The sequence below is a fragment of the Rhincodon typus genome, chromosome 7 (assembly GCF_021869965.1).
Source record: "Rhincodon typus isolate 14 chromosome 7, sRhiTyp1.1, whole genome shotgun sequence".
NCBI classification, from domain to species: Eukaryota; Metazoa; Chordata; class Chondrichthyes; order Orectolobiformes; family Rhincodontidae; genus Rhincodon; species Rhincodon typus.
Window position 1 is genome coordinate 49,596,049 of NC_063338.1, and position 9,043 is coordinate 49,605,091.

The following is a 9,043-nucleotide window of genomic DNA, read 5'->3' on the forward strand; positions in this document are numbered from 1 at the left end:
TTCTAGCAAATTTCAATGTTGAGTTATTGCTGTAATTACCTCTTCTTTTCTCACAGACAAAGACAACCCAACCCCAGCTTGTCTGCCAATTCCAGAAGCTTTTCCTTGCTCACCTTTTGTAAAACCCCCAAAGTCACTTCTTCAACCTCTGATAACTCTTTGTGACTGGAAGAGCTATTACCTCACTTTTGATTTAACTACCAATAAGCAGCCAAAATTAAACAGATCTTCCACTTCTCACCTAAGTTGTATTTAAAGATGTAGGATATTAGAGCCCAAGTTCATTTAAATCTGCTGGAATCTTTCATATCCTAAATCTGTTCAAATCTGACCAGATCCCTCCCGATCTGTCCAAATTCATCTAAATTCTGGACCCGATCTTTCCCATCCTGTCCAAATCCTGGACCTGAGCTGGCCAGATCCCAAAGGAGCCCCCAATCTGTAATAAAGCATAGGTTGACCCCCCTCGGAGAACTTAAACTGAAATACCCAAAGAGGAGCACCTCACCCTACAATCTGTTAAAAAGGAATGTAAAAAGTGGTGTAACCTGCCTTTCAGCAACTTCTAATCATTAACTAAAAGATATCTCTGACACTCACTTTACAATCAACGAGTAACAATTTATTCATCTAACTCTAACATTGAATAAATTAACTGAACTATTAACAAACTGAATCAACCCCTTCTCACAACTAACTATTCCTGAATAAAACAAGATTCTAATGGTATGCTGTTCCAATAAATAAAAATCCCACATACATAAAATAAAAATAAATAGACTTTAGTCTCTCAAAATTACAGCCAGGTTACATGTCTTCTGGAATGTTCTGTGCCTTCTCTGCAGAATGTTCTGTAAGGAATGTCTTCTCCATCGAATGTTCTGTCAGGAAATCCTGCTCCATCAATTCCTCCATCAGGAATATTAACAAGCTGTGCCATAGGTACCTTTGATATACATGGTGCTTTCTCTAAAACTTAGACAAAACTGTGAGAACTAGCAATTCTCCCTTGCAAGCTGAGAGCTGTTAACTCTAGTAGATGACATTACTTCTCCTGATTTTCCAACAGTTCTCTCCTTTTATACCCTTGATGACATATCAATTTCTTACAATAGGACTTGTCCTATGTTGTCAAAACCATCAGATTTAAATTTAATTGGCTTTTGGTATCTAAGTTCCTGATTCAAATTGATTGGCTAAAATCAAAACTTGGTGTCTTGATAACAAAGCAAAACTGCTGCTGACTGTACAGCCCTTTGATACAAATGTTTCAATTCAGGTGCTGTCTGTGCACCTGCAAACCCACAAGCTGCTGCCCACAGACATCTTTTTTGAATCTCTATGCATAGAAAAAGCATATTATCTTTTAAAGGGACCACATACTGCTTTTCCCCCTAGCATTTTACAAATACCAAATTCTAACTTCCTGCCTTCCAATCCACAAGTACACTACCCAATTTCGCAACACTGCCAAAGCAAAGCTTCTTCACTGAGCTCAAAGAAGAGGAAAACAAAGGAAGCTTTTCAAATAGTCCCTGAAGGCTTCTTTCAAGGAATTCAACATAGATGGTAACAATGGGAGACTCTCGTTCCAAAGAAATTGACTTGAAAGAAACTCCAGTATGAAGGTACACAATTCTTCAGGGATAGCCATCCAAAAGAGGAGATATGGGAAAGGAGCCTGAGAATGAAATACCAGTGATCTTGAGTCCAAAAACCAATTCCACCTCCTGGGAAAACCTGCCAAGTGTCTGTTCAGAGATGCAGCTCTGGGATCATGCTCATCAACCACATGAGGATCTCCAGAACCCATGACCAATGACAGGAATTTCCTAGGTGCACAATCATACGCATTACTGAGTGATTGCTAACAATGAGAAGCATGACTAATATGTTTTTACAGTACAGGTAGTCCTACAGGGCTGCAGTAATACTTATATCTATTACAGTGTCCAACCCTAATTACATTACCAGGTTTTTTAGAAGGCAAGAACTAGAAACAAAGCCAGAAGAAAAAGAAGAAAACAAAACAAACAATGCACTCAAACACATCCAAAGCTATTGTAGACCTAGAGGCAGGACCTCAACCTCCCACAGTGACCTTGACCACATCTACGTACCCATCACAAAGGGACTATTTCCTCCATGAGGCCCTCGTCCATTCCTCAATCATTCCAATTCCTTATTGCTTTTCCATAACATCCTCACATGTAAGCACAGGAGGTATAACACCTCCTCCTTGCTCACTGTCCAAAGCACCGAACACATCTTCTAGATGAAACCGTGAGTTACTTGTACTTCGTTCAATCTGTCTGTTGTATTAGCAACTCATAATGCAGTCTGCTCCAAAACGGGGAGATCAAATGCAGATTAGGTAACCATTTTGCAGAACACCTCAGTAGATAGATTCTTGTCCAACAAGGGGAATCAAAGGTTGTCAAGTGTAAGCAAGAATGTGGAGTTCAGATCATAATCAGTAATTATGTTATTGAAGGGCAAAGCAATTTTGAGGGGTTGAATAGCCTACTGTGGCTCTTAATTCATATATTCCTACATTGATATATTGATAAGTTCAATTTGCAACCATAACCCTGAGCTTCAAGAGATCAGTCATTTTAATTTTCCACCTCACTCTAACACCAATGTCTCTCTCCTCAGCCTACTGCAAAGTTCCAATGAAGCTCAACATAACTTGAGGAACAGCACCTCATTTTTCAATTGGGCACTTTGACTAACATAAGTTAAATAACTTTAGACTGTAATCTCTAACCATGATGGCCATCACATATTGTTTCTTTCTCTTGTATGTTTAGGTTTTCTCTTATTTTTGCTTTCTGACAGTAACACTGACAGCTTGATCTAAGCCGCCTTTTTATATTATTTGTTTCTTTTCCTGACCCGTCAGCAGTCGATTTTGCCCTGCAAGCCTAATTCTTCTGTCACTCAAACCTTCCTGTCTTCCATGCATTCACAGGCCTCTGTTTGTCTTTCTCCCATGCATAAAACTTTCAAATCTCTAACTTTTTCGAGTTCTGATGAAAGATCATCAACGAGCAATGCTGACTCTGTTCTCATTCTGTACCTTTCTGTTTGGGATCTACAGGGCATGCTGGTTCTGCTGTGGCAGAGAACAAACCACTTGGTATTTTAACAAGAGGAAGTTCTTGTCCTAAACAAGATGTAGTTATTGCTTAATAGCAACTACATACTACTTACATTGGCATGATAGATATCACTACTGAAACTATGACAGAGACCTTGATGTTAGGTCTTACTTTTTCAAGATCCGAAGCCATTCCCCCACAGCCTGTGGCATCATCAAATTGGGCAGTTCTTCATGCATTTCTCAGCATTAACCCTGTCAGAACCTTACACACTTTATTAAACATCTCTCTGGTCCTAAAATGGTAATTTACTTTTCATACAATTTCAACATTCCCCATTATGATAAAATTTCACATACTTTAACTATATTTTAAAGCCTACTCTTATGCATATTCCCCAATCTTCATTTGGTTCTCTGTAAAATGACAATGAAAAGCTTTGTGCTTTTACCATTTTAATTCGCTGTGTGAGAGAATTCTTCAATCAGATTGGCTGCTTGCCTTGCTTGATGACATCGGGTTGCTGGATACATGGAGATCCTTTTGACTTGTTGTTCAATTCAAATTAACATCATGCAAGTTGAAATCCATGTTACAGAGGTCACTAGGTTGTGGTGAGCTGCTTTCTTCAGGGTAACCAACAAGTGCCACCCCTTCACCACAGACCACAATATTGGGACCATTTCGTTATGAAACAATGTAGGAAAGGACAGTGAGACAGATTGTGAAAACTAAACTTAATTGTCTAATGTAATGAAGGGACTGGAGGGATCACAGGTCCCAATTCTCCTCCTCCAGAAAGTTTCTAGTAGAGGATATGCACAAATTTGGGAGAGTGCTTCAATACTGGCATAACTTTGTGTTTAATCTAAGTACAGAAAGTTGCCAGATTTTCTTTCTGATTCAGATCTGCTCGTGTGATTGACATCTCCACTGAAATGCCTAATGAATACATAGCACATGTTCTTCAGATCTTTGAATTTGCTACTTGCTAAATTTAATAACAAACACCACATGGTTCCAGAATGAAAAAAAACAGTGAATTTACCAGAGTAGCCACAGGGTGTTAGGATTAATGACTAGCATAGGACTAGAAGTTAGGTTTATGGTTAGAGTTCTTAGTTAGAGTTAAAGATAGAATCTGCTAGAAACAGTAATGTCACTAGATGAATGTCTCAAGAAAATGTGACAATACCTGTAACCAGGAATGTAACATCCTACAGAAATAAACTCTTTCAGCTAAGCAGTTTAAACATATTTTCAGTGGATAAAATCCAGATATTATACTTTTTTGCATAACTGTACAAGATATAGCATCTGTGGCTATAACAGCGAAGATCAATTTAATATGGAAAATTAACATGTTACATGCTGGAGATTCAGCTATTACTAAATTCTGAAACCGGACAAAATCTACCATTCCCCATTAAGCTGGTGATGGAAAGTAGTCCAGCAACAGAATATAGCAAAATGAAGAGATTGCTCACTGAGCAGCCAAAGTGTATCAGTATTATATTAATTATTTCTATGGGCAGAGAGGTGCTTAAGAATATTTAAATGAAGAATAAGAATATTCAGTGTGAGATAGATGACGATAAGACTGACACAGTGGTACTCCCTTCACCACTGACACACAAGCAGCTGTGTGTACCATCTACAGGATGCATTGCAGCAACTCACCTTGCCTCTGTCCAAACCATTTTTCAACTGCATGACTTCTATCACTTAGAAAGGAATGAGCAGCAAATGCATGACAGCATCATCACCCACAAGTTCCCCTCCAAACCACTCAACATTCTGGCTTAGAAATATATTGGCATTCCTTCAATCTGCCTGGTTCAATCTCTTGGAATTCCCTCCACTGCAGCACTGTGGGTGTACATAGACTCTAAGAACTCAAGTGGTTCAAGAAGACAGCTTCCACCAACTTCTCAAGAGCAATTCAATATAATTATACAATTCAATACAGCACAGAAATAGGCCCTTTGGTCCACCAAGCCTGTGCCGATTCCTAATCCTTATATAGACCTGCTATTTATTGCCCATGCGTAGTTTCCATTCCTCTGTTCATCTCCTATTCATGTGCCCATCAATATACACTTTAAACATTGCTAATGTGCCTGCTTCCACCACTTACACTGGAAGTGTGTTCCAAGCACCCACCACCCTCTGAGTGGAACATTTTCTCCACACTTCTCCCCTAAACCTAGCCCCTGTCACCATAAATCTGTGCCATCTTGTATTTGGCCTTTCCACCCTGAGAAAAAGCCTCTAACTATCCACCTTATCAATGAATCTCATAATTTTGTACAGCTCTATCAGGTCGCCCCTCAGCCTTCATATTTCTAGTGAAAACAATCGGTCCTTATCCAACCTCTCCTCTAACTAAAACTCTCCAGACCAAGCAACATCCTGGTAAACCTCCTCCATACCCTCTCCAAAGCATCCACATCCTGCTGGTAGTTTGGCAACCAGAACTGCACACAGTGTTCCAAATGCGGTCTAACTAAAATTTTGTACAACTGTATCATAACTTGCCAACCTTTATATTCAATGCCTGGCTGATGAAGGCAAGCATGCTGTGTGCCTCCTCAACCACTTAATCCACCAGTATTGCCACTTTGGACCTCTATGCCCAGATCCCTCTGTGTGTCAATGCTCCTAAGGGTTCTGCCATTTATTGTATAATTTGCACTTGAATTTGATCTTCTAAAATGCATCACCTTGCATTTGTCCAGATTAAGCTCCATCTGGCCTTTCTCTGACAAATCTGCAATCTATCTCTATCTCGCTGTATCCTTTGACAATCCTTTTCACTATCTGCAACTCTGCCGATTTTGGTGTCATCCACAAATTTACTAATCAGACCACCTACATTTTCCTCCAGATCATTTATATATATTACAAACAATTAAAGTCCCAGCACTGATCTCTGCGGAACACCACTAGTTACTGATCTCCATTCTAAAAAGCATCCTTCCACTGCTACTCTCTGTCTTCTATGACCAAGCCAGTTTGTATCCATCAAGCCAGCTCATCCAGATCCCATGAGACTCTACCTTCTATATCATCCTGCTATGAGGTACCTAATCAATAGCCTTATTAAAGTCCATGTAGACAATAGCCACTATCTTTCCCTTATCAATCTTTCTTGTCATGTCAAAAAACTCAATCAAATTGATGGGACATGACTTTACCACACAAAGCCATGTTGCCTATCACTAGCAAGTCCATTCGCTTCCAAATATGAATAAATCCTGTCTCTTGTATCCTCACCAAAATCTTCCCCACCACTGATGTCAGACTCACTGGCCTGGAATTATCTGGACTATCTGTGTTTGCCTTCTTAAACAAAGGAACAATATTGGCCCCTCTCCAGTCCTCTGGAATCTCATCAGAGGCCAAAGAGGATGGAAAGATATCTGTTAGGGCCCTAGCTATTTCTTCCTTTGCCTCCCACAATATCCTGACTTCTGTACCTTAATGTATTTCATAACATCCAACACTTCCTCCTTCATTATGTTGATCTGCCTAAGAGTATTCACACATCTTTCCCTAACCTCAAATCCCTCTCTTTGGTGAATATTGATGTAAAGTGCTCATTATGGATCTCAGACAACAAGGTGCAGAGCTGGATGAACACAGCAAGCCAAGCAGCATCATAGGAGCAGGAAATCTGACGTTTCGGGCCTAGACCCTTCATCAGAAAATCATTTCCTCTGGCTCCACATGTAACCTTCCTCCTTTATCCTTGAGTGGGCCTACTCTTTCCTTAGCTAATTGCGGAATAAGCAAAAAGTGCTGGCCTAGCCAGAGAAACCTACATCCTGTTAATGATTTTTTAAAAAAGGAAGGTGATGGTGTGGAGGGGAGATGTCTGACTTCTTCTTCATATGATGCTATTTTGCCACTGCTGAGCAAGTGGGCAGATCAGTGACCAACCAGCAACTGATTAAGCTCCTGAAGTGGCCCGCTAGAACAATTTCATGTGCCTGCAAATATTTTGTCAATGTTGTAGGAAGGGATTGGAGACCACCGAATGCATTCTGTCAGCCTTCAAGATGCCTCCAAGCAAGGAGGCCCTCCTTGTTGAGGACTCCTTGGTCCACGAAAGGACCACCCACCACTCAAACACTTGACCACAGCAACACCTGTCCACCAGGAACTGCCAGCCTGCCAGATAACCCATGTGCCTGGCTGAGCCTCACCCTTATCAAGGGGTCCTATCTTTGAGGCGAACCCTCCATTCAGCTACCTCGGTATTGGCCACCAACAGTGGGCTGCAATACTCAATTGGATGGTGGCCCTAGTGGCAGAGGGCTAATTGGTCAGTGCCAGGTCCTGCCGCCAGCCAAAGTGATGTCAATGCCCACTGCAGCAGAGAGGCTTCTGCCACATGCACAAAATTCAGCTCATTATAATAAGCTCTTTCGAAAATGAGTGACCTTTTCAATAAGTGTGAAGCTGCCAAAGTTGGCATGTCTTTAAGGAATCCATGTTGACTGTTCTGATTAGCTCATGCTTTTCTAAAAACTGACTAATGTTTCAAAGAGATGAAGCACATGGCACTTCTGAAAATAACATTGGTTAAATGATTTCAAGATCATATATTTATCTTTGTCCCATGAAATACCGGCAAGCCAATGGGAGGAAACTAAAATGTGATCTGGTTTAAGCAAAGAAAAACAATCATTTCATATATTCAAGCTTTTACTCTGATCTCTTGAAAACACGCAGAATTTAATAGAAATAGAAAGTACCATAAATCATAACCTGATTTTGTACATCATGGTGTTACAAATGAGGTTAATAGATGGCAATGCCAGTTAACCCAAGAGAAGTCCTACAATCTGCATCACTGTCTGATTTCAAACATATCATCATTTTGACCAGACATTCACAGTCAAATGGCAAGGCAGAAAACCTTACTTCTATCTTATTGACTGATGTACAAAACACCAAGTGAAATCCTGAACAACTCACTATTTGATAGACGATTTGGAAGATGAACCAAGGCAGTCTACCTGATAGCAAACCAGCTGTTGAAACTGAGGGATGAAAGTGACATAAAGGAAAAGCTTTACTTCAAGTAAAGCTGAACAGGCATTCTACAAGAAAGGAACTTTATAGTTTGATTGTCTTATAAAAAGGAACATTGGCACAGTTGAGCCAACAGGCTGGTTGGCTCTATCTGGCTCACTGCTACCCTTTAGGGAAGAAAATCTGCCATCGTTACTTGGTCCGGCTTATTTGTGACTCCAGACTCACAGCAATGAAGTTGATTCTTAACTGCTTTCTGGGCAATTAGAGATAGGCAATGAACACCAGCCTAGCTAGCAATGCTTATATTCCACGAATGAATAAGGTAAAGAGCAATTGTTTCTAGCTCAAGAGAAACAGTAAATGAATAATATATAGTGCGACATAATAACTGAGGGTGGGAATGCATTTAGGAAGAACTAGTGACACCTTTGTACCCATAGCTCTGTATAAGAAGCTGCTGAAACACCATCTGACCTGGAAATATTTCGACAATTAGTAACTAGGCTCAGTTTACGATGACCAAACCCCAATATTGCTCTTACTAATGCATGGGGACTGTCCAATTCCTTGCTGTTAAGAAAAGAGGGCAGAGATCTATTGTGCAAATCTGCACCCCTTTAGTATTGCTTCGGGATTTGCTTGGCTTTCTAGAAAGCCTTATGAGAATAATCAAGTTCACTGAAGTCCAGTCCTCTCCACTTCAGGTGCACCTCACCATCCAGCTAACTGATGATGAAAGTGGAGCAGTACGAGTGTCTTAAATCTTTCTTTAGCCAAAATAAGTTCAAACATGAACAAAAACAAAGTTGCTGGAAAAGCTCAGCAGGTCTGGCAGCATCTGTGGAGGAGAAAACAGAGTTAACGTTTCGGGTCCGGTGACCCTTCCTCAGATCTTC